The 26,279-nt window shown below is 42.0% G+C and overlaps 1 long non-coding RNA gene across 1 annotated transcript in view; it reads left to right on the forward strand.

The window, feature by feature from the left end:
- Nucleotides 1–20,347, forward strand: part of LOC144456298 (uncharacterized) — a 96,443-nt gene extending 76,096 nt beyond the window's left edge. The window contains exon 2 of the long non-coding RNA XR_013485303.1: nt 19,177–20,347. This is a non-coding gene — a long non-coding RNA (uncharacterized LOC144456298). The remainder of the gene's footprint in view (nt 1–19,176) is intronic.
- Nucleotides 20,348–26,279: the final 5,932 nt, after the last annotated feature.

The raw sequence follows: 26,279 nt of genomic DNA on the forward strand, positions 1-26,279 counted from the left end.
GGCCACACAACACCAAAGGAGTGGAAAAAGTTTAAGAAACCTTGGTCTAGACAATCAACAAAACAACACATCAAATCTTGAATTGTAGTGATTGCTTATTTCTGAGGTGTGAATGCTCACACTGCAAATTTAAAAGTTGGTTCTCCCAAGCAAGAGCTGGCTCTAGCAAACAGCCTGAATGCAATCAATCAATCAACATTTATTTAAGCTCCTGCTATATTCTAGTCACTGTGCTAAGTGCTGGGGATACAAAAAATAGGCAAAAAACTAGTCCCTGCCCTAAAGGAATTTACAATCAATGGAGGAGATAACATGTAAATGAATGTAGACAAAGCAAACTATATGAAGGATAAATAGGAAATGATTAACCGAGGGAAGGCAGTGGAAGCTAGATTGGTTGAACAAAGCTTCCAGTAAAAGACAAGATTTTAGTTGGGACTGAAAGGAAGCCTCGGGAGGGAGGAATTCTCTTTTTCTTTGTATTACATAGCATGGTAGAATCATGGAATGTTCAGGCTGGGAGGGATCCTGGGGACCTTCTAATTAACCCTCTCATTTTGACAGTGGAGAAAGCAGAATTCCAGAGAGGTCAAGTAACTTTCTCAGTGTCACACAGGCTAACCTTCCTCCTGTCCCCTCTGCCAACGTCCCTAAGGCAAGAAATCCCAAAGCATGGTCTAGGAGAAATGTCATTGCATGTGACTCAAGAGACCTCATTTTCAGCCTTGGCTTAGCTACAAATTCAAGATCACTTCTTTTTGCCTCCATTTCCCCATCTGTGAAAAGAAGATTACAATGCCCCCCCTCTGCATGTTGATTCCCCTATTAGATTACAAGCTCCTTGAGGACATGGACTGTCTTTTGCTTCTTTTTGTATCCCCAGCACTTAGCCCAGTGTCTGGCATGTAGTAGGTGCTTAATAAATGTTTACTGATTGATTAAATCCAGGAATATGCAAGAGGTAGCAGGATCGATGCCCATATCCTCCACCAAGGAGGCAGCTAGATGGCTCAGTGGATGGAGTGCTAGGCCTGGAGTCAGGAAGATACAAGTTCAAATCCTGCCTCAGTCACTTACTAGCTATATGACCCTGGGCAAGTCACTTAAGCTCTGTTTGCCTTAATCCACTAGAGAAGGGAATGGCAAACCATTCCAGTATCATTGCCAAGAGAAGCTCATGGACAGTATGGAACACAGGGTCTAAAAGAATTGGACATGACCGAACAATAACAACAACGGTGAGGTTATATTATATCCATGTGAAAGTGCTTTGAGTTCTTTGGTAGAAAGTGGGAGACAGTGTGGGTCCCTGGACAAGACTGGCGTCAGGGACTCAGGTTCCGCTCCTCACTTTGCTATGAACCAGTCAACTCCTCAGAGGTTCAGGTTCCTTCCCGACAGCCTAGGGTTGTGGTCAGGATGTAATGATAGGTTGTATGTGAAATGTAAAGTAGTAGCTTATAGTGATTTCTTGATAGCAGCACGATCTTCCTGGGTGGTTGATTCAGAGAAGTTTAGATATAGCTGTGGAAATCTGCAGAGGAAATTCAGGGGTATTAGAGATGGTCTTGGGGGTGAGGGAAGGGGAAAGAGAACACGCATTTAATATGTGACTGCCATGTGCCAGACACTGTGCTAAGGGCTTTATAAATATTATCTCATTTGATCCTCACAAGTACCCTGTGAGAAAGGTGCTCTTATTATTCCCCTTTTTACTGTTGAGAAAGCTGAGGCAGATAAAGGTTAAATGACTTGTCCAGGATCACACAGTTAGTAAGTGTCTGAAACCAAATCTGAACTCGGGTCTTCCCTATTCAAGGTTCATCACTCTGTCCTCTGGGCCACCTAGCTGCCTCCTGTGCCATCTTATAATGATAAATAACACAATATTCAGTAACTTTATGATTTTACAAAGTTCTTTATATATTTGTTGGTTTTATTTTCACAATAACTCTGTGAGACAAATATTACAAGTATTATCATATAACTTTACAGATAAGGAAACTGAGGTATAGAGCTTTTAAATGACTTGCCCAAAGTCATACAACTATTAAATTACAGAATTGAGACTTGAACCTGGGTTTTCTAACCCAGGTTCTAAATCTAATACCCTTTCCATTATACCTTCCTTGCTCCCTGTCAGTCAGTGAACAAACATTTATTAGACTCCTACTATGTGCCATCACTTTGCTAAGCATTGGGGATAGAAAGAAAGGGAATCAGTCACACTCCTTGGGCTAACTCTCCGGGTGACCACTGTGACAATGCCTCAGGGCACTTGACTTTTCTGGGAGCTGAGTTCTGCCCCGGGTGGCGGCAGCTGTCAGCATGTCTTCTGATGGGGCTGTTTGGCCAGTTAATGAAGGAAGGCCAATGACCTGTCCTGGGAAGACTACTTAAAGTTTTTTTAATATTAAAAAGGAGGGGAAGTATGCCTTATTCATTTACTTATTCATTCATTGGTGGGCAAGACAGTTGCTGTTAGGGATCTGTCCTGAGACTGGAATTAGCCAAAATGAGGAGGTCAATCTTAGGAAAGGCATCCTCATAACTTTGCCCTCCTTAGTTCTGTAACTTTAACCAACTGGGTTAATTGATATGGGTTAACTTCCCACCTTCTTTACCGATATCATAGGTTTGTTCATAGGATTTAAATGGTATGTTACACATGAAATGTGAAGTATTTTACCAGGATGACAAGGATGATGTGTGTTTGAGGGAGGTCCTTTCCCACAGGAGATCTATTTTGACCATTGCTGAAAGCCTGAGGGGGCCAAATTCACCTCCTTGCCTTTTAGGAGAGTTATTTGATGAATCTTTGAGGATTAGACTTTCCATTTTCAATAGAGGAGAAAAAAGGTAGAGCCCAAAGCATCATTTGTCCAGGGACAGGGCAGAACAAATTTTAAAAGGCTAGCCATGACATAATTGAAGAGGGGTGTAGGGAGAGATGGTAAAGCCTTCAACGCAGAGCTAATGCTTCCCTGTATGGGGAACAGGGTCACCTTGGAAGAGGTGTAGATTTTTGTTTTGGATTCACCTCATTGCCCAGGCTGGATAGAACTGCTATGCAAGGCTGTGAGAGCTCTGAGGCGCTCACTGAGGGCATTAGCAGGTGACCACGGGCCTGATGGGCTGCCCAGGAAGCCATTACACATAGCTTGGAGCTGGGCCTGTGGTCTGCCATGTGGTGCACCTAATTCCTCTGAGGTAGAGGAAAAAGAGCATCAGGAATGCATCATTCCTTTAAAAGGGTTGGGAAGAAAACCTAAGCCAAAGAGCAGCGAATCTGGACTATTTTTAACTCCAGTGGATGAGGCTTCCTCTTGCTGCTCTTCTCAATGGGAGCCATGTCTGAGAAGAACTGGTTGTGTTGAGTTGGGCTGTACAAAATGATCTGTCGGGGTCTGTTGAGCCCCTAATTGCTTAGACCACTTACCTGGCCACTAAGGTGGCATTTCACAGTCATTCATAGGGTCAAGAGTTCTGTTACATCTTTCTTGGAATTCTCAATCCTGTTTCTTGACTCTTTGTGGATATCAACATATCGCATGAAATAGGTTGGGTTAATAGTGTCTAGGAACTTTCTGATTCATGTTAGGACTGCTACCCCTTTGTTCCCTATCTTCCTTCTCCAAGCATCTGTGGGTCATCAAGCTGAGTGGAGAGCTATAGCTAGTGCATGCCCAGTCTGCAGTGGGCCACTTATGTTATCAGGCGATGAGTAGAATGTAGAGTCCAAGACTGCTGGACTCAGTAAATCCTGTTATTTGCTTCTGTTCTCAGTATATTTTCCTATTGTTCATGTGTGACCATATGCCTGAAACCTAAATAACTTGAGTGTTCTCTGATGTAGTTGTCATCTGAATGTATTCTCTCTAGCTAAAGGGATAAATCCTTCTTCCTTTTATAGGATAATGGTTGATCTCTGGTGGTTTATACTCATGGCTCCTTGTTGACATGTCTTATACCTCTGTCCCCTGCTATTGTCAATAGCTTCTATACCTCACTGAATATAGCTTGAGATGCTGTGGAGGCCCTGTCTCCAAGCAGAATAGGATACCCAGAGCCTGCACAATAAGAAGCAAAAGGATTTAATTCACTTCTGGTAGACTTTAGCAGGTTCTGCTGGGAGGCCGGTAAATGGGGAAAACGAGGCAAAGAGAAGGGATGATATTTGCTGCAGAATGATTGCATCTTAAAAAGATCCAGGTCCTGGAGATAGTACTTCACTTTACTTCTCTTTCAACCTAGTTTCTAAGGATTCCAGTCCAAAAAGGTTTGGTGCAGAGATCAAGACTAATGGGTCTTCAAATGTTGTCTTTTGTAAGGCCTAGTCTTTTCCAGTAGAATCTGAGAAATTGAGGGTTTGCAAGAAGTATTTGTTAGCTCAGCCCTATTGTCCTGCCCCAAAAGAGTCTAACTAGGAGACTCAGAAAATTAGAGGAGTAGGTATGCGTGTCTTTTGAGTTGCCAGAAATCCGTTATCTTCCTCCATACTCATTATCCTGTGGCCCTTGACTTCAGTTCTCTCCACTCTTCTGCCCTTTCTGCAAAATACTTCCTTGTCTCAGCTTAGGAAAATGATAGGTCAGTGGAAATGGCAACTCTCTATTGCAATACTTTTCCAGAAAGAGATTGGAGGCAGCCACTTTTAAAGGAGTTGGTAGGACCTGGCTGCCAAAGGTACTGGCCCTCTCCTGTAGGGTCATCTGACTTTTCTTTTTTCATTTCTCCAGCAAAATCAGCTTCTTCTGGAAACTCCGCCTGGTGATTTGATATTAGGGGCTGGGGTGGGGGAAGTAGTGTCCGTGGGGTCTTCTTTGGGGGTTGTGCCTTGCTCACTGAGCTATTCTTCTTCTCTACAAGTAGTCCTTGGTAGAGGAAAGGGAAGGAATGAGCATTTATATAGTACCTACCATTTATATAGTGCCTACTATGAGCTCTCCACTCAGCTGGATGACCCACAGATGCTTGGAGAGGGAAGATACAGGGAAAAAGGGGTAGCAGTCCTAATATGAATCAGAAGGTTCCTGGACACTATTAACCCGAACCTATTTCATGGGACATATTGATATCCACAGAGAGTCAGGAAATAATTCCTCCTGTAGTGCCAAGCACTGGGTTAAGTGCTTTACAAATATTGTCTTATTTGATTCTCATAGCCACCCTTTGAGGTAGGTGCTCTTATCCCCATTTTATAGCCGAGGAAATCTAGGGAAACGGAAGTGACTTGCCCAGTGTCACATAGATGGTAAACGTCTGAGGCCAAGCCTTTCTGACTCCAGTTCTGGTGCTTTATTCACCTAGATGGGAAATGTGATGGGAGTGGGAGAGGAGGAGGAGGAGGAGGAGGAGGAGAAGGAGAGAGAGAGAGGGAGACAGAGAGAATTGAGGAAGAGAGAGTAATTGAGAGATTGAGAGAGAGTAAAGGAGAAAGACAGAGACATAGAGAAAGAGTGAAAGAAATAAAGTGAGGGGGAGAGAGCAGAGGAGCTTGTATTTCTCCAGTGCAGGGAAGAGGACCGGCAGTATTTTAAAATGTCACTTAAAATCCCTGAAAGAATAAGCTGTTAAAACAACCACACACACTCTCCCCAGTGACGCAAGTCAAAGAAAAATGCGATGTAATTAGTCACTGGTTCTGAGTAGGAGGCAGGCTGGGAGGAGGGAGGAAGAACAACAGGCAGAGAATAGTGAAACACCAGGGAGCATTGGCACTGTCACCCTCCTATTTGGTGGATCACCCACTCTGGGGCAGCAGCTTCCTCCACACTCAGGGAACTTTCCTACCCTCTGACTTTTTTTTGGGTAGACAGAGTCTGTCTTTGTTGCTACCTGCCCCTCTCTTCTAACAGGGGGAAGAATCTTTCATTGTGTCTAATACATTCAAGATTCTCTGTAGGCCTTAAAGTTTGGGCCAAGGTTTTGGGAACACCAGAGAATGTGACTGAGGGGAAGGAGGAAGCACAACAGGGGAACCATGTGTGTGTGTTTTTTTAATGAGAATTTGTAGGAGAGGAAAGCTGATGATCCTCATGGTTCCACCCACAGCTTCAGATCCTCTTGCTCACCTTGTCCTGAATGTATATGGTTTTAATATCAATGACTGAGGCTTAAAAGAAGTGTTATAAAATCACTAGGATCATAGATTCAGAGTGGAAGGGACTTCAGAGGCCATCAAGTAACAACCCCTCATTTACAGATAAGAAAATGGAAGCTGAGAGAGATTAAATGGCTTGTCCGGGGTTATATAACTAATGTTGGAACTCGGGTCTTTCAGATGCTAAGCCTGAGCTCTATCCACTATATCACCTGGCCACCTAGGACCAAAGACTGAGCTTCTTTCTTTGGAGGGGAGGGGAGTGGATAATCCCATACTGAGTCTGGAAGCCTGATCTGTGTAATACAATCCTGGCTCACTGACAGAAAGGAACCACCAAAGATCACTTAGTCCATCCACCCAAGTCCGTAGGATCCTAGAATCATAGCTTGGAGCTGGAAGGGGCCTTAGAGATTGTCTAGTCCAATCTCCTCATTGTACCAATTCACAAACCAAGATCTGAAAAGGTCAAGTGACTTCCCAAGGTCATGTAGATTGTCAGTGTCAGAGCCAAAATTTGAGCCCAAGTCCTTTGACCCAAGGTCCAGCACTCTTGAGAAGTGTCCTTGATTTCTGTACTATCACAGAATTTTAGATCTGGAAGGGGCCTGGAGATCATCTAGTTCAGAAGTGTGCAACATGCAGCCTATGCCCACCATGCTCCCAAGTGCAGCTGGAACCAGATTAAAATGTACTTGGGGAAATAGTTATCAAAACAAGTAAAAATACAACAAAGCAAGGACAACTAAGTCAGTAGGCAGCCCCACAGGGATCCTTATGTATGGAGCCCTGGCCCCCATTTATATTTGAGTTTGACATCACTGCTTTTATCCAACACTCATTTTACAGATGAAGCAACTGAGACCAAGAAAGAATTAAGTGACTGACTTGCCCAGCAAACAAGTTGTTGGTAGAGCTGGCACTAGAACCTATCCCCCTGCTCCCACCCCTCAGTGTTCTATATACTCACAAAATTTCCAAAGGAGATTCCATTAATGACCCTCACAGTCAGGAAGTTCTTCCCTAAGGCCATTTCCTTTTCTTTTCTTAGTCTACTGAGATCTGACTTTCCTTCTTTTCCTACTGGTAAAGGTATGATCATTGCTAAGAGGCCTCAAATGTAGGGTACACAGCCAGTAAGTGTCAGAGGTGGGATATGAAACCAGGTCTTCCTTAGAGGCTGTCAAATCTTAACTCTGAAGTCCAGTACTCTACCCACTCCACCAGACTACCTGTCATCTATCTACTTCTCTCCATCTACTAAAATGGCATCAGAACTGGGCTCCCACCTAGGACTGATGCTCTGGTCACCCCCTTAGGATTTTTCAGACCCTGTATAAGGAATTTGTCTCTACTCTCACCTTCCTTAAGCTTTCAGATGACTTGTGTTTCTTCCTCTTCTTCTCTGATTACTTTACCCTTTGGGTATCTGATCATTTTCTCCTCTCCTTCCCCTCAGAATACATGGTCTTCCTTCTTTTGGTGCAGGTTGGACCTCATTATTCTCTCTTCACAATCTCCTCATTCATTCAGCTGCAGTTTACTACTATCTGAAGTGGTGCTGCTGTCCAGCCTCCCTCACCAACTTCCACCTCTCTCCCTCGGTTTGATCTTGTGATCCTGTCAGCCTCACCAGCATTTCCTCCTGACACCACGTACTTCCAGCACTCAGCTAGGACTCATGATACTAGCTAGCATTCATTTAGTGCTTTACAACTTGCAAGTTACTTTGCAAATATTATCTCAGTTGATCCTCACAGCAACCCTGGGAAATAGGTGTTATTTTTATACTCATTTTGCAGATGAGGAAACTGAGGCAGACAGAAGTTAACTGACTTGCCCAGGGTCACATAGCAAGTAAATATCTGAAGCGAGATTTGGGTCTTCCTGATTCTATTGGAGCTAGGTACAGTACTCTATTCACTGTACCGCTCAGCTGCTTCTAAGTTTCTTGGGAATAGTCCTTTTTGATTGGACCTTAGAGGATCAGGTTGATAGAACCTAGGGTGGGGTAGGCTGAGAAATGTAAAGATAGATCCAGTAAAACATTAGGATAGCCTGATAAAGCTTGAAGTAAGAATAGAAATGACGTGGGTGGACTCATATATTATTTAATAATTACATTTGTATAACACTTTACAAAGCACTTTCACATATATTATCTGTTCGATCCTCATAAAAGCACCAGATTCCCATTGTATGGATGAGGAAACTGAGGTTCAATAAATTAAGTAATGTGACCAAGGCCAGCACCACAGGTAGTTAGTGAAATAATTGGACTGAGAACCTAGATTTCATCACTGGTGGGTAGTTTAGGGCTCTTTCTACTATGTTGTTACTCAGAATTTCCTAGCTTCCTTCAAAGCTCAGTTCAAAATTCACCTTTTACATGAAGCTTTTCTTGATCCTCTCATGCTATTGCCTCCCTCTCTTCCTGTATTTTGTATATAACCATATATGTACATTTGCTTTCTTCTGATAGAAACTCAGTCAGTTAACAATTTATTGAGTGCTTACCATGTGCCAGGCACTGTGTTGAGAGCTGGAGATGGAAAGGAAGGAAATAGTCCCTTCCCACAAGGAGGTCACATTCTAGTGGTGGAAACAATATATAAACTAGGTGCATACTAATGTGTGTGTGTGTGTGTGTATGTGTGTGTGTATTAGCTGGAAAGTAATCTGAAAAAGGAAGGCACTATCACTTGGGGAACTCAGGAGAGGACTCTTGTAGACTGTGGATTTGAATGGATTCTTAAAAGAAGCCAGGGAACCAAGAGGCAGAGGTGAGGAGCACATCATTCCAGACATGGTAGCTAAGCCAGTGAAAAGGTACAGAGATGGGAGATGGGAGGAACAGCAAATGGACCAGTGTAGCTGGAGAGTATCTGTGTATGGGTGGGTGGGTGGTGAGTATTAAAAGAGTAGAAAGATAGGAAAGAGCCAGGTTAAGAAGAGCTTTAAATACCCAACAGAGGAGCTTATATATGAACCTGTAGGTAATAGGGAATCACTGGGGGGGGGGTAACACACACACACACACACACACACACACACATACATGTATGTGTCAACCAATTCTTCAAGTGTTACACTAACCCAAGTACTGAATAAATAACGAATAACTGATTAAAAAAATACCTTGGCAGCTGATTGAAGGATGTTTTGGAGCAGGGAGAGACTTGAGGTATGGAGATCAGTTAGAAGAACATTGTAACAGACCAAATGATAGATAATGAGAACCTGAACTGGGGTTGTAGCTTTGTGAGCTACAAGGAGGTGTATACGAGGAATGTTGTAAAGGTAAAAATAACAAAATTTTGCCATAGATTGGAGATATCAGATGAATGAGAATGAGGAATCAAGGATGTAAGCTTCTTGAGGGCAGAAACAATTTCATTTTTGTCTTCCTATCTCCCGAGCCACACAATGGGAATGTCAAGAATTATTACACTGTGTGAGTCTCCCCAAACTAGGGAGGCCCACTCTCCCCTCTACCTCCTCCAGATTCAGTTTAGAAATGATAACCTTAATTTAGAAAGGCCAAGGTAACCCACTGCATCCTGGGCCATCACCAGTCATCTTGACTTATGCCTTACCACTGGACTTTGATAACTCTGCAGGAGAGAGTGAGACTGACAACTCTGTGTAGCTCTGCCTCACTTAAATCTAATTCATGAGCAAGTCAAGACATCACCCTTGTGATGTCTTTGGACAGTTGAGTTCCAGCACTCAGCAGTCACTTAATAAATGCTTATTGATTGACTGATGGGAGTACGCCTTATCTCATTTGCCTCAATAATTGGTTCTGAGATTTTCCCTCAGGTCCAAGATTTCCCATCCTGAGCTCTAATCATCAGTCCCTACTTGGCCTCAAGTTTCTTTGAGGGCAGTCTGTGTAGGTCTTTAGGGCTTGATATTTGTCAGTCACTTGTTTTAAACAAAAATAGTGCAAATAGACAGTCTAGGTGGTTCAACATCACAAGGTTCAACATCACATCAGTGGCATTGACATGAAAGAAGAGACATTACCATCACTTTTGCCATTGTACCCTAAGGACCATGAGACCTTCCCATCTGACTTTCAGGTGAAACCTATCCCTTATATGGTCTCCCCCATTAGAATGTGAGCTCCTTGAGAGCAGGAACTGTCTTACTTTTTTATTTTTGTCCCTAGCACATAGTACAGTGCTTTGCACACAATGAGTTCTTGCTAAATGCTTTTACATTCATTCACTTATGCATTCACGTTGGAGAGCAGATCTCTGACAGAGAAATAGAGCATTCACCTGTAAAATTTCTCCCAGAGAGGGCCATTGAACTAATCAACACCAACAAAACTGACTTTTTGTCTTTGTTCCAGGGTGTAAAAGCCCTGTGGATGGGGAAGAAAGGAATGGGAAAGCCAAAGAAGATCGTATTGCAGCTGTTAGAGCAATTATATCAGCTAGAATCATTCTAGAAGATTCTCTTCACTTGAATCTTCTTTTCTTACCACTGCTGCCTCAATCCTGTGTCTCTCTTAGGTGGAGCAGGCGCTAAGATTTTTTCCCCCATGTGCAACAAGGACTGTAGCTTTAAAAATTAATATTTGGTCTTTCCTTTTTGTAATGGCTTCAGGATGAAGTGTGGGGCAGTAGAATGAGTGCTGGATTTAGAGCTGTAAGACTTGGGTTGGAATCTCAGCTCTGTTTGTTACTCTTTGTGTGACCTTGGGCAAGTCACATCTTTTCTGTGGGTGTCAGTCTCCCTATTCGTGAATTAAGGGAATTGTATTAAATGATCTTTAAGGTCCCTTCATGCTCTAAATCCCATAATATGAGGAGTCCAGAAAGTGAGTGATTCAGTGAAATGATGGTTGGGAGACCCAGAGTTCAGAAACCAAGGCTCCCTTTTTCTTATTGGCAACTTGGTTTTTTATTCACTATTTTCCCTAATGATGCCTTGTCTTCCCAGCACTGGGTACTTGAAGAAGAAGATGAGAATCTGCTCCGTGGAATTGTAGACTGTGACATCCTAGCCCGGGTATATAACTATGATACTGCTGAAAGAGAGAGAGAGGAGGGAACTGGGATGTGCAATGAGGAATGACAATAAGAAGGTATAGGAAAGGACTTCTTCACTTTTTCTCAGCACAGAGGAGAAACTTGTAGGTTGAAGTGAATGAGTTTAAGGTTTAAGGTCAGTCTGCCTCAGGGAGTCATGTATGTTATTATTATTATTATTATTAATGCAACAAATACTGAATTGGGGATCATAGGACTTGAGATCTGGTCCTAGCTCTGTCTTTTCACTTCATTTCATGTTTCATTTCATTGTAAAATGGGAATAATCCTTGCTTACCTTACCTTAGAGGATTCCTATGAGTGAGATAACATATGTGGAATACTTTGTGAGCTATAAAATACCATATAAAAATAAGAGATTGCTATTATTATTATTATTATTATTATTATTGACTGGCTGTCTTCATGGAGGTCTTTCTACCCTGCCATCTGAACCACTCCTATTCTCTACCTAGGTAGAAGGCATGTAGAGTAAATTCTCTATAAGCAGAAGGGAATCACTAAGGAGGAGAGTAAGAGACATTGTGGTACAGTAGAAAGAGTGTTAGATTTAAAGTCAGAGGACCTGGGTTTTAACCTTGACCTTGTAACTTACAACCCATATAATTGTGGACAAGTCACTTAACACCCCTGGGCCTCAGTTTCCTAAACTGTAAAGTGAGAGGTTAGATTAGGAGACCCAAATGGTCTCTTCCAGGTCTCTACAATCCTATGAAAAGAGTCCTTAGTGAGGGTGCAGCAGGGGAGCCTCTGGTTGGCTGCACATGCATCAGATGATTCCTTGAACCCTTCTGGCATGACAGTGGTGAGTCTCCCTTTAACCTCCCTACCACTGTCCTACTCACCCAAGCTTTGGCTCATCGATGCCTTCACTAAGAGAACCTTTCATCACCCATGTCTCCCTCACATGTAGAAGCCCACAAAGTTCCAAACTGCTTTGAGTTAGCGTGCAGTTCCCCGGCAGATAGGCGAGCTCAGCTCCATCTGTTCCTCTTGTCTACACTCTGCCTTTGAAAGTCATTGTTGCATAAATCTCAGTCAGAGAAACCACGGTGGCACCTGGATGTTGTTTAACAGATGGAAGAACACATTTCTCAAGCAAACAGCTTTCCCTTTCCTTTCCCATGGACACAAGAGTATATTTTAATTGAGGATTTATATTTGCACCCAGTGCTCACATTTTCTCATGAAGCAACTACACTGATTTCTAAGAGGTGGGGAGCTGGGTCTAAGAAGAGGGAAAGAGACTTTGGTTGTCTTGTTCTCACCTTTCTGTGGCTCTCCTAATCATGGATTCATCTCAGGTGGAGATTTAATGCCCTTGCTCCTTCGACACTGCAAGGTTTCTGGGGTGTGCTCCCTTAGAAAAGCCATACAAGCCAGCCAAAGTCAGAACAGCCTAGGATTCAAGAAACTCCTTCAGGACCATTACCACACAGGAGCATTTGGAAGGCACTATCTCATTGGAGGGAGCTGAGACTCCATCTAGAAGTCCATTCTCCTCCCTAGTTATGTATGAGGCAATACATTTCAATGTGTCCCATTGCCATGTGTACTGTTAATACAAAATTCCCACATACAGCTTCATCCTATTCCTAATCTCACCATTAATCTGCAGCATTTCCTTAGTTCTCATTGAAAAAAACCTGGAAATCACCCAGTCCAATTGCCCCAATTTCACAGAGGAAAGAAACTGAGACCCCAGAAAAGGTACAAAGACAATTGATGGAGGCTGGAAGGGACCACAGAGGCCATCAAGTTCAAATTTTCCATTTTACAAATGGGCAAACCTAGGCCCAGGGAGTACAAATAACTTTCTCAAGGTCACACAGGTAGTAAGCATCAAAGGTGGGATTTGGACCCAGTTTCCTTGGCTGAAAAGCCAATGCTCTGTCTACTGTACCATGTTACGTGACTAAACGAAGGTCTCATAAGTAGTTTCAATAGTAGAGGCTACACTGGTAGATTCCAAATCCATTGTTCTTTTCATTATACCACAATGCCCCTATCATTCAGGGGTTGTTTCTGTGGAAGGGGGTTAACAAAACCTCGTCCCTACTAGTAAATTATGTCACTGTAAAGATTAATGAGGCCAATTCCCAGTTTCCACCAGATACTCCAACACACATACTGTGTGAACCTGAATGCACGCACATCCATAGGAGACTGGTCTGCAACAATGAAGAAGATAGATATCCCTAGTGTTTGTATGTGGCTTTCCAAGAAGTAGGAGAGCATATTTCCCCCTCTTATGTTTGGGCATAAAGGCAGGGTGGTGACAACCTTCCACCAAAGTGCAAACTTATTAACATACATTTGGAATGTACAGAAAGAAGCCAGCAAAACTGTCCTTTGGGTAACTGGCCTCTCTGTAGCCTTACAGAGGTCTTTATGATCCTAGGACCCACAAGAGGAGGGATTGTGGAAAGTGTTGGTGAAGAGGAATTGTTGTTGGCTGCTACCTGGGGTTGCACGGCTGGGTTGGGGGCAGAGATGTGTTGGTAACTGTTTAACAACCAGCTATTTGGGGGGGAAAAAGTACATCTGACACACTTTTAAGTTTAACCAGCATTATTAACATTTTCTCCTCCATCGCTTTATTAAGTATAGACCATCAACAAAACAACAAATCAAGCCTTGAATTGAAGCCATTTTTAAGGTGTGAATGCTCATACTTAAAATTTAATAATCAGCTCTCTAGCCTGTATGAGTTGGTTGCAGTGCATCCCTGGGTTGGAGAAGGGGGTACCTCTGTTATCTGATTCACTATCCAGGAGACAAGTGATGAGGCAGACTCTCTCTTCCCTGGACTATGTAGAGGTGTGCTTTTCAAACCCTGAATTTCTTGGAGATGAGGGTACATCAAAGTTTCCCAGCAGGTCCCTGAACTGCTTTTAGAATGCACAATAGTCAACCGTAGAGCAAGAAAGGGTTATGGCAGCCACAGACAGAGGAGTTAGAGAAGAGGATCAGAGGGGTTGTGGTCAGAAGGGCTACATTCCCATGGAGAGGTCCCCAGAATGGCAAAGAAAGGGACCCACCTACCCTTAGAACTGTAAGAACCCAGGGGTCAAATGCAACTTTTCCAATTTTTCAAGACCGGTGGCTTGAGGACACATCTAAAGAATTCTATTCTTGCTTGAAATGTGAAGGATGATGGAGTCTTGTGAAAGTGTATGCAAGCCTTTGATGACCTCTGAGGTTCAGGGCTCTGGTTTAGTAGCTCATCTCAAACAGGATTATTGAGCATATGCTGATGAGGCAGGAAGGACACAAGAGACAATCCAGTAACCCATAACCACCTCGACCTTCTGCTCCCTCAATTACCATGCTCCATTTTCCAACCTGGTGCTTGATGCTCCTTGACTAGCTCCTGAACCATCTATTTTGTTCCCCCAGGCCACACATGAGCTTTAAATGATGTCAGAGTGGACTTTGGAGGTCAAAGCAGGGGAGCATTTCTCCTCTTGGTCCCTGTATCCTTCCCACTTCAGTCACTGACCTCCCTAATCTCTTGGGCTGTAGAGAGGATGAATAAGAATGTTCCTGCAAAGTGTGCAGAGCTCGTCAGAAGGAATGCCAAAAGAATCAGACAGCTCTATTCTTAACTTTTCTGCAATTCATTTTCCCGTCTGTCAAACAAATGTATTAATTACTAGGTTTCCTCTGAGGCATCCTGAGGCAGCATCGGTGCACAAGGAGGGCTGGAAGAGCCGTGGTGCAAAGTGGGTGGATCAACATCGATGCCCTCTTATGGGCCAGCCCAGGAAGCTGCAACCCTGCAAGGTCCTGGAGGGTTAGCCCTTTAGGAACTGGATGTGGGAGTATCACAATCCAGTCCTTGACTTCATTTCTCTTAGATAAAGACAGAGGGAATAAGAGAATGTGCCTGACACATGTGGAAGTTTTGGGGAACAGAAGCCCGAGAAGCTCATGACCTATTCATACATCTTGCAAGTGATGATAATATACCTATCTCCTAGGTGGGATAATATATGTAGGGCTTTATATAAATGTTAGCCATTATTATTAGGGGAGGTTAGGCAAGCCTGTAAATAACTATAATGCAAGGGAAAATATGCCAGAAGAGAGAGATAAATAATCTTTGGGGAATTTAGATGTAAGAGATGGCTTCCAGCTTGGAAAGAAGAGATGAGGAAGATTTTGAGGAGGGGAGGGTGTTTGATCTGGGCCTTGAAGGATGAGTAGAATTTGAAAATGTGTAGATGGCAAGTGTGAAGGATATTTTGCCAGATGGGATATAGTACAAACAAAGGCCAGGAGGCAAGAAAGAAAGCAGTGACCTTTCTTTTTGCTATTTGGTCCAGGGAATGACAAATTGTCTGGTTTTGTTTGTACAGTGTAGGTAAAGGGGAGTAGTAGGAGAGAGAACCAGTAAGTCAGGCTGGAGCCAGATTATAGAGGGCTTTCCATGTTAGACAAAAAAGCTTTGGATTTTAGTTGGTAGGTAATGGAGAAGACGATTGAGATTTTCAAGTGTGTGTACACACATATATTTAATATGTATGTCTGTGGGCATACACATATCACACACACGTATAATGGGATCATCATTACCAACAACAATTACTGACGATTATGTACTGGATTCCATCAGTCTTCTTGCTAGGCCTGCTTTCCAAGCCACCACCTCCACTGCTGAAGCCAAATATCCCCCTCTGCCCCCTGTTCTCTCCTCACTCCCTGAGCTCTCCTGGTTTATTACACACCACAAGAACTCTTGGAAATGCTACGACATTGAAGGCAGATGTATTTCCTGGAACATCTTTAGCTGACTGCTAGCTTGGGGCGTAATAACCTATTTATCACATGTCTCTGTCATAAATAGATTTCCTCTCCTGAGCTTGTAATCCAGGGCCAGATGCTTCTGTAAGGTGGTGAAAAAAAAATTCTATACCCTCTAAGAATGGGGGGGGCTGTAGGATTGGGTTGGGGGAAACTGCTAAAACTCTTGCTTATGGCCTGTGTGAGAGACCAGAGAGTGATTTGGGCTCTTGTAATTTTGCAGTTTCTGCAATGATAAATAAGAGTTTTTGCTCTTTTCTTTTCTTTTCTCCTTCTTTTAGCTTCCCTTTCCCTTGCTGCTTGCCTTCTGGAGCTCCTTCTCCCCTTCACTGTTCCCTCTGCCTTTTTCCTTGCTCCCAATTGCCTGTTCTTTTCTGTGGTTTCTCTTGCTGTCTGGCATTATTGACTGCCACAGGGCATCGTGCTGAGTCAAGTGGCACAGTCAAGAATACCTGAGTGTGAAGTTGGTGCCATTGGGCTGAAGGAGGAGGGGGCCAGCTAGCAGGTGCCAGCAGGCAGGGGACAGAGTGTCCTGAGCTACTTCTCAGTTGCTCTGAGCCAAAGGGTAAGAATAACAGGGGGCCTCAAAACCCACTTGCAGAACCCCTTAAGGGACAGCCAGCCAGCCACATGGAGTGACCAAACAGATCATAGAGGGCAGGAAAGGCATAGCAGCCACGCTACTTATAATCTTGGTCCTTCTCTTGGGTCCAAGGTCTTCTGACCTTGGGCAGGTGGGTTTCTGCTCTGGTTAAGTCAATGTGGAGGGGAGATAGGAAATATTTATTTAGTGACATATTAGAGATCATAGAATTAGATCTCTCTCTCTCTCTCTCTCTCTCTCTCTCTCTCTCTCTCTCTCACACACACACACACACACACACACACATCTCTTTCTCCCTCTTCATCCTCTCATCTCTCCCTTCCTCCCCCTTCTCCCTTCCCCCCTTCTCTCTCTCTCTTACTCTCTCTCTGTCTCTCTCAGCATCTGTAAAGTGCCTACTATGCATCACTCACTGTGCTAGCCAATGATTCTACAAAACAGAAAAAAAAATCCCTGCCCTCAAGGAACTTAGAGTTTATCAAGGGTGACCACACATCTATCTATCTATCTATCTATCTATCTATCTATCTATCTATCTATCTATCTATCTATCTATATTTATACACTCATACAAGGATATGTATATAGATGTACATACATATATCTATATACATACACACAATTATACAAAAGATAGTGTGGGGTTGGGGGAGGGGAGAAAGGAACTAGTACCTAGCAAAATTTGGAAAAGCTTCTTATAGAAGTTAGCACTTGAGCTGAGCTCTGCAAGTAACTAGGGATTCTAAGAAGCAGAGGTACATACCTTCTAGGCATGGGGCCCAGGTTGTATGCAGGTATAGAGATGGTGTTAAGTGTGTGGAGCAGCACAAAGGTCTGTTTGGTTGGCTGTGGAATGTGCAAAGGGGAGTTACTGATAATAGGGATGGAAAGATAGGTTAGAAAGGAAGCTTGAGATTTCTAGACAATTGCCTTTATTTTACAGATGAAGAAACTGAGGGCTATGGAAGTTAAGTGATTAATGAGATCATACAAACAGTATTAGAGGGAGGGTATGAACCCAGGTTCTCCGACTTCTCTTTCCTCTCTGTCACGAGGTATCATATAATATCGTTATTTGTCTGATTCAAATAAATCTCAAGTGGAATACAGCTAGCCTATTATTGTGTACATTTAAAGAATGGTTATAGACTTGGGGGTCCATTGGGATCCTTTAGGGATCTGAGTTAGGATTGTCTTCTAAGAGGAAGGTAAACAGAGGTTTGCTTAGGACCTGTTGCTTTGGTTGTCCCTTCTAAGACAATAAACACTTGACCTGATTTCCAGGCTCCTGGGTTGTGCTCCAGAATTTTACTTTGTATACCAGCTATGGTTCATTTTTCTGTACATGTACAAGGGCATGAGGGCTCTGCCACCTACTTCCTCTGAGACTTAGGGTCAATTCACTAATCATCTTTGGGACTTATTTCCTCAACTGTAAAATCAAGGGGTTGGATCAGATGACCTGTAAAGTCACATCTAGCTCTATAATTATAATCCTATGATGTAGGTGGATGAGTATGGAAGGCCCTGTGGAATCTAGGTGGGTGAGGGGCCCTGCACATTCCCTTGTTTCTAAGTAAAGTTGATTAGGGGACAATGTGACCTGGAAGAAAGGGTAGAGATTTTTTTTTTCCTTGGGAAAAAGGGATGAAATAGGGAAATGGAGGGAAATTGTCATATCTTATCTCATGGTGACAGAAAATAGATTACTCCTGTCCTGGAGGGTCTTATGATCATAAGGTATAGAACAGAATAGATCTAGTCTTAGATCTAGTCTTGCCTCTAGGTGTCCCGTGGATAGAACAATGAACCTTGAGTCAGCAAGACTAGAGTTCAAGTTTAACCTCAGATACTTATTAGCTGTGTAACCCTGGGCAAGTCACCATTTCCCTCAGTTTCCTCAGCAGTAAAATAGCATCTACCTTTCAGAGTTGTTGTGAGGATCAAATGGAAATAATAATAATTGTAAAGTGCTTAGCATAGTGCCTGGCATATAGTAAGTGCTATATACATGTTAGCTATTATAATTATTAGCTATTATTTCACAGATAAGGAAACTGAGGCTCAGTGAACACAGTAATTATCAAATCCTGACTTGGACCCATTTTTGTTTTTTTAAATTTCAAATCCAGCGCTTTTTCCTCTATATACCAGATGGCTAAGTGAATGGGGCACACAAACAAGCCAACTTAGGGTAGCTTTGCGCTTTGGGATGCAGGCCAGGCTTGCTTGACCTTGGCTTTAGAAGAAAGCTGGGGATTCCCACATCTCCGAGGGGGAAATGAATAGAGAGGGAGAAGATGCCACTACTCTGAGCAGAGACCCTAATTTTTATTTTCCAGTTTCCCTTTAACCTGTTTCCTAACTGAGCTTTAATTTTCACCAATTACACATTGCCGTCAGCATCAAAGCATCTGATGTGGACGATCAAAGACGCCACCAGCAACAGCTGTCTGTCTCGCAGAAAACATCCATAAAACAGTCCCTGGGATGGAACAGATCACTTCAGTGCTCTGTAGATATGTCTTTTTCTTGTGATTTTCCAACCGTGGAGTTTAATGGAAAGATTCTTTATTTTCTTCTTCCTATTCTCGTTTCAGCTTTTTCTTGTGAGAACATTCACTGAGCAACCTTGTAGTCACAGCACTACAGAGAATAGAGAAGACCCAGAAATGCCCTCACCCTTTGGATCAACACATACTGAGCTTACAAATAAAAGGCAGCATGTCGTGGTGGAGACAGTGCTGAAATTGGAGGCAGGAAGACCTGAGTTCATATTGTCTCTGATATTTACCAACTTTGTGATCGTGGACAAGTGGTTGAAATTCTCTGAGTCTCAGGCAACTCTCTAAACCTCTAAGTCAAGAGATCTTAACCTGGGGTTTGGAGACCCCTTAGATAGATTTCAGGAGGCCAATTACCAATTGGGATGGAAAAATTACCTCTTAATTTCAATATAATTGGTTTCTTTTGTAATTTTACTTTTTGTGCATTTAAAAACATTATTCTAAGAAGTGGTCCATAGAGGTGGGGAGAAAAGGGTTAAGAACTCTGCTCAAAGTTATAGCAGGGTTTATTGGAATCCTCTGATGCTGACCTAGATTATCAATCATTAAAATGATTTAATACTGGTAAGAAAAGATAGCGAGATTATTCATGGGAATAGATTAAGTACACAAACACAGAAGCCAACAAACAGAGTGGTCTGGTTTTTGATAAATCTAAAGACCCCAGTTACTGGGGTAAGGACTCACTATTTGACAGAATCTGCTGGGAAAACTGGAATGCATTCTGAGAGAAATTAGACAAACCTCTCATGTCATTAACCAAGGTAAGCTCCAAGTGAATAGATGACTTAGACATCATAACCAAATTAGAGGAGCAAGGAAGAAATTACTTTTCTAATCTATGGATAAGGGAAGAGTTCATGAAGTAGAAAGGATCACAGATGATCTAAAATGGACAGTTTTGATTACATAAAATTGAAAAGTTTTTGCACAAACACAATCAATGCAGTTAAAGTTAGAAGGAAAAGGTCATTGAGGAAATCATCTTTGCAGCAAGTATCTCTGATAAAGGTTTCATATCCAAGATACATACAGAGCTGATTCAATTTTTAAAAAATTCATTTTAAACATAAATAAAATGAGAAAAGAAAAAAGGACATTTTCATGTATATAGCAGAATGTAAGAGAGGATTCAATGTAAAACAATACATTTCCATTTCAAGAAAACCTATGTAGTAAATACTCCACATTGTTTTCAAAGCTACTCAGCTTTTTCTGTGCTTTGTTCTAGGTTTTCTTTTGTTCTCTGCTGTGTACTTTTTATTTTATTTTATTTTCTATCCCCCCCCCCTTTCCCTAGAAAAGGCCACAATTAAATGCTAATATATAGACATATACATACATACCTATAAACATACACACACATATACATATATGTAAGACCATACTATGCACTGATTCAAATTTACAAAAAGAAAATTCATCCTTCAAAAGATAAAAGGTCAAAGGATAGGAACAAGCCATTTTTCTAAGGAAGAAATCCAAGTTATCAACAAACATGAAAAAATGCTTTAAATTACTAACATTAGAGAAATGCAAGTTAAAATAATCCCCTGGGTCTACCTCACACCTGTCAGACTGGCAAAGATGACAAAAAAAATGACAAATATTGGAGAGGATGTAGGAAAATGGGCACACACTAATGCATAGTGGAACTGTGAATTAGTCCAGCCATTTTGGAAAGAAATGTGCAACTATGTCCCCAAAGTCACTAAGCTGTGCGTGCTTTTTGACCCAGTAATACTACTACTTGGCATTCACTCCAAAGAGATCAAAGAAAGAAGAAAAGGACCCGTAAGTACAAAAATATTTGTAGTATTTCTCTTTTTATAGTAGTAAAGAACAGGAAGCTATGGAGCACCCACATATTCAGGAAACAAATTGTATATGAATGTAAAGGAATATTATTGCACCATAAAAAATAATGAAATGGACAGGTTCAGTGGAAATTGGGAAAACTTCTCTGAAACTAATGCAGAGTGAAGAGGCCAGAATCAGATGAACAATTTATACAATGACAACATCATAAAAAAAAGCAGCTTTGAAAGACTTTAGAACTCTGATCAACATTAGGACAGGCCATGGTTCCAGAGGACTAAAGATAAAACATGATTACCCATCTCCTAAAAGGGAAGTGATGGACTCAAAATGCAGAACGAGGCTTACATAGTTGTACATGGCCAATGAAGGGATCTGCTTGCTTGACTATTCATATTAAATGTGAGAGTTTTTATTTATTTATTTTCTGTTTGTTCAGTGGGGGGTGGAGTGGGAAAAAGAGGAAAAAAATATGTTAATTTAAAAAAAATAAAATTGAAAGAAAAAAGAAGTCCCACTTCAAACAATTTTGATATGAAAATCTGGATTTGGAAAATAAATGCATCAGGGAATTTACTTCAAGAAATCATTGCTTTACAAAAAGATTCCCCCATAGGATTATAGAAAAAGTTCTCCCAAGTGTCTTTAAATATAATTTCATTTAGTTAGAATATTTTCAGGAATGTAAACTCCTTGAAAGCAGGGACTGTTTCCTTTTGTAACTCCACAATCTAGCATATAGAAAACATGCAATGACTGCAATTTAGAACTCCCTTCTCTAAGTCATCACCACCCACATAAGGTTTAGTATTCAAGATGAAGGAGTTGTCTCAGGCACTTGGGGATTAAATGACTTGAGGGGGTTGAGTGGAACTGTAAGTATCACAGCTGGTATTTGAACCCAGATTATCCTGCCTCCAGGCCCAGTAGTCCACCCATGACATCAGGCCTCCATAGTAGGGTATTTTTTTTTTCACCTCTGGTGGAACCAGAGGGTTATTTTAACTTGCATTTCTCTAATGTTAGTAATTTGAAGCATTTTTTCATTTCTTTCGGGTTTTTTTTCATTAAAATTTTTTTAATTTTCAGTTCCAAATTCTCTCCTTCCCTCCACCTCTTCCCCACCCATTGAGAAGGCAAGAGATATGCTACCCATTATACATATGGGGTCATGTAGAACATTTCCACATTAGCTTAGTAGGGTCTGAACAGAACATATCTCTTGGCCAAAGTGGAGAGGTGTAGGAACTGAACCCAAGCTACCTTAGAAAGTTACCTGGAACATTGTAACTTGTAACATTGTAACTTCAGTAACTTGCTCAGGGTCTCACACGGTATGTGTCAAAGCTGGGATTTGAACTAGACCAGCTCTATCCATCATGCCATGCTGCCGGTCTGCATAAGGTGAAACACTATCTGTGTACCAGGCACTTGGATTGTTCACCAGACAGTTGCCCTCCTCACCTAGGGAAAATGGCCAAATCCCACTCTGAACAGATTTTTTTCCATCTCACTGTTCTACTAAGGAGCTATTATGGCCCTCTTCTGACATTCCTGCAGGCTCAGCTTGGATTTGCCTACTCTCTGTGTGTTTACACCCTTGGCTGAGATTGAGCAAGGCTTGTAAATATTTTGGGGCAACATCCACCAGGTAAGGAGCTGCAGTTTTGTATAGCAGAAAGTGTACTGGACTTGCAGTCCTGTACTTTCAGAGAGACCTGGGTCTGATACTTTGTAGGTGTGATCTTGGGTCTTGGTTTCCTCATGTATAAAATGGGAATGACAATACCTGTACTACCTACTTCACAGGGGTATTGTGAGGAAAGAACTCTGTAAGCCTGAAAGTGCTACATTTCTCACTAGTCGCAACTGAATATCAGATGCTAAGAAAAGTATTCCCTCTTCACTGACTTGCTATGGGACTTTGAACAAATCACTTCACCTGTCTCAGCTGAATTTTCCACATCTCTAAAACAAAGTATAATAGTGTAGCAGAAAGAAAGCTGGGTTTGGAGTCAGGTGACCTGAGATTGAAAACCTAATTCTGTGACCTTGTCTTGATCCTTTTTTAAGTCTTATGTGACCTTGGACAAATCTCCCTTGGACTTAAGCTCTCTGTGCCTCAGTTTCTCTCTCTGTAAAATGATGATGTCAGATTAAATGACCTTTCAGGTCCATTCCAGCTGTGTGTCTATGATCCTATGTTTTCCATAGCATAATCCTAGAAATTTTCTTTCTGTATTCTCTCCCAGTGACTTCATGAGCTCTTATGGATTCAGCTATCATTCACTAATGTATATGACTACCATGTATATGTCTCCCTCCTTTCTCTTCTGACTTCTGAGCTCCAGGACAACATTAACAACTGCCTGCTTGCCATCTCCACATGGATTCCCGTAGAAATCTCAAGCTCAACATGTCTAAGAGAGAACTTACTCTCTTTCCTCCTAAAATCATTCCTATTTCTAACTTCTCTATTTCTGCTTAAGATTTCTTCTAGCTGTAACATTCAGTGACTCCTGCCCTATCTTAGGGCTGCTGAACTGAACTGCTCCAGAAGCCTCAGATGGCTTATGAATGATCTGTATGTGTGTGTGTAAGGAGTGGGGGGCACCAAATTGGATGAGATTTTGGAGACCAAATCTCCTGAAGCTTCTGGCAGTGTCTGAGTTAGAGAATATTAGGGGCTGGAAGGGAACTTAGAGATCCTCTAATTCAGGGGTTCCTGACTATTTTTTTGGGTCACTGACCCTTTTCAAAATCTTATCAAACCTGAAAAAAAGGAAAAGAAATAAAAAAGAAATTTACATGATAGTTTTATTATATATTTAAAAGGAATAGCAAGTTATAGATAATAGATTTGTAGTTTCATTTCAATCATCTTTTTTATTATACTATGTTATGAAAATGCTTATTTTATTCCATAAATTAAAAATAAAATACATAAAAATTTAAACCCCATGGGTAGAATATTGGGCCTAGAGTCAGGAAGACGTGAATTCAAATCCAGCCTCAGACAGAGATCCTGGGCAAATCACTTAACTTTTGTCTGCCTCTGTTTCCTTAACAGCCCCTACCTCCCAGGTTGTTGAAAGGATCAAATGAGATAATGTTTGTAAAACACTTAGCACAGTGCCTGGCACATAGTTGGTGCTTAATTCATGCTTATTCTCCCTCCTTGCCCTTCTGAGAATATTGTTTTTAAATAATTGGAGGAAATATTGAATTTTAGTTAGGGGTTTAACAAAAATAAAGCTGAAACTTTTTTTCCCATTCAAATTCATCGGCTACCTGAAATATGTCCATGGATCTAAGGACTCCAGGTTAAAAACCCCTGTTCTAACCCAATTCATTCCTTTTTAGGTAGAAAAATCCTCTGAAGCCTAGAGAGATGCTGATGCGACATTCACAAGATCACTTGAAAGTCTTAAAGCAGAGCTGGGACCAGAATCCCCCTGTCTAAAGCCAGGACTGGGGCTGGGCAAAATGGACAACTGTCCAGGCACAAGATGTGTATGTGTATGTATGTGTGTGTGTGTGTGTGTGTATTTACACAGTGATGGGCATTTAAAAATTTTACTTTTTATAGGTGTACATGTTTCTTATACCTTGAATATACTATTCCTCTCAGGGACACACAGTTATTTGTTTTATGGTGAGTTATGTTGAATGTATTAGTGAAGGCTCAAAGCCACTGATAAACAGTAATGCACAGGGGAGTGCCAATTTCAAACCTTGCCTGGGTTGAGGCTCTGTGATTGACTCCCAGTCTGGCTCTTACAACAGCTAATCAGTCATGCTTCAGAGATGAAGTTCTGTCTTTCCTCTTATCACTTGCCCTCCTCCCCTTTCCTCGTTTCCATCTCATAGGATTATAGGGTTTAGAAACTTGAAGAGATTGAGAGTGCATCTCTCCCAAACTTGTTATTTTACAGTCAATTCAATTCAATTAACGTTTATGAAAAGCCTACTATGTGCCAAGCTTGTGCTAGATGTTACAGATACAAAAACCAAAACCTAAGAATAACAACCAAGAGTTCTTGCCCTCAAGGGGCTTACATTATGACCTTTGATAATAGTAACTGACATTTTTATCATTGAACAATTTGCAAAGTACTTTTATATACGTTATCAGTGTCAATGGGATGAGAATCACACAGTTTTCTGAGGTGGGTACTCCAGGTGTCATTTTCCCAATTTTTTGGGAAACAGAGTCTAAGAGAAGCTAAATGTCTTGCCTGTGGTCACACACTGAAGAGCCCGAGGGAGGATTTGAATGTAAAGTTTTCTTGGCTCCAAGTTCAACCCTCTTTCCTTTTCATCGATGTTTCACAAAAAGAGAAACTGAGGCTTTGTCCTCTGACTTCCTCCCCATTTTCTGTTCGTAGTTCAGGCCTGGTTTCCTCCGACCTGGGGTCGGTGGGAGATGGGCAAGGGGCTGCTAAGGAGAGATGAGGAAATCCAGGCTGAGCTTCACTATGTGGTAACTGGCTTAGGCGGAACAAGGACAGACATTAAAAACCCATTTTCTCACTGGGCATAAGTAATTGGCAAAAAAGCTCTAAATCCATAGCTGTCAGGTGAAGTCATTTCCGAGAGAAAAAAGGATGGGGGAGAGAGAGCCTGAGGGGGAGTTAGAAAAAGAAAGAGGGAAGGAGGGAACAAGGAAGGGAGGGAGGAAGGAAGAGGGAGGAGGGAGGAGGGAAATGTAAAACAATGAACTGAAGACAATCAGCGTGGAGAATTGTTCTCCCTTACTGTACCTTGGCTTCTCTGTCCCTTGGTCCCAGTTGTTGCCTGATATCCCATTCTACTCTTCTACATTTTTTTTCCTGGGGAAAATGGTGGCTCCTGAGGTGGTAGAGGGAAGGAAAGACTGCTCTGGAATTATTTAATGAGCCAGAATGAATTGCATTTGAAATCATTTAAATGGGATCTGGGAGCATTTAACTGCAGCCCGGGAACTTAACAAGAGCGGGAAAAGATCTTTGTACTAATTGCTGGCAATGATATACCTACAGAGAGGGAATGTACAGCAATTAGTAAACGAGTCTGTAATTTCAGAGTCTGGTCCTTTCTTGCCTGGCCTGTTAGGAAGCCACTAGGTTCCTCTATCTGGATGAGGGATGCTGATGGTAGTAAGGGGGGAGTGGTGGTGGGGGAAGTGGGGGTGGAGTTGTTGAGGAGTGGGTTGGGGAGGGAGCTGAGGTTCCACCTGTAGGTGGCAGGCAAGGGCTGAGACCAACAGTAGCCAGACTGCTGCTGAGTGTGACCTGAGACTGGCAGGGGCCTGAGTGAAGGGGTGCTGGCGTCTCATT

Source organism: Phascolarctos cinereus, unplaced genomic scaffold, assembly GCF_003287225.1.
Source record: "Phascolarctos cinereus isolate Bilbo 61053 unplaced genomic scaffold, phaCin_HiC Scaffold_3;HRSCAF=262, whole genome shotgun sequence".
In the NCBI taxonomy this organism is placed as follows: domain Eukaryota; kingdom Metazoa; phylum Chordata; class Mammalia; order Diprotodontia; family Phascolarctidae; genus Phascolarctos; species Phascolarctos cinereus.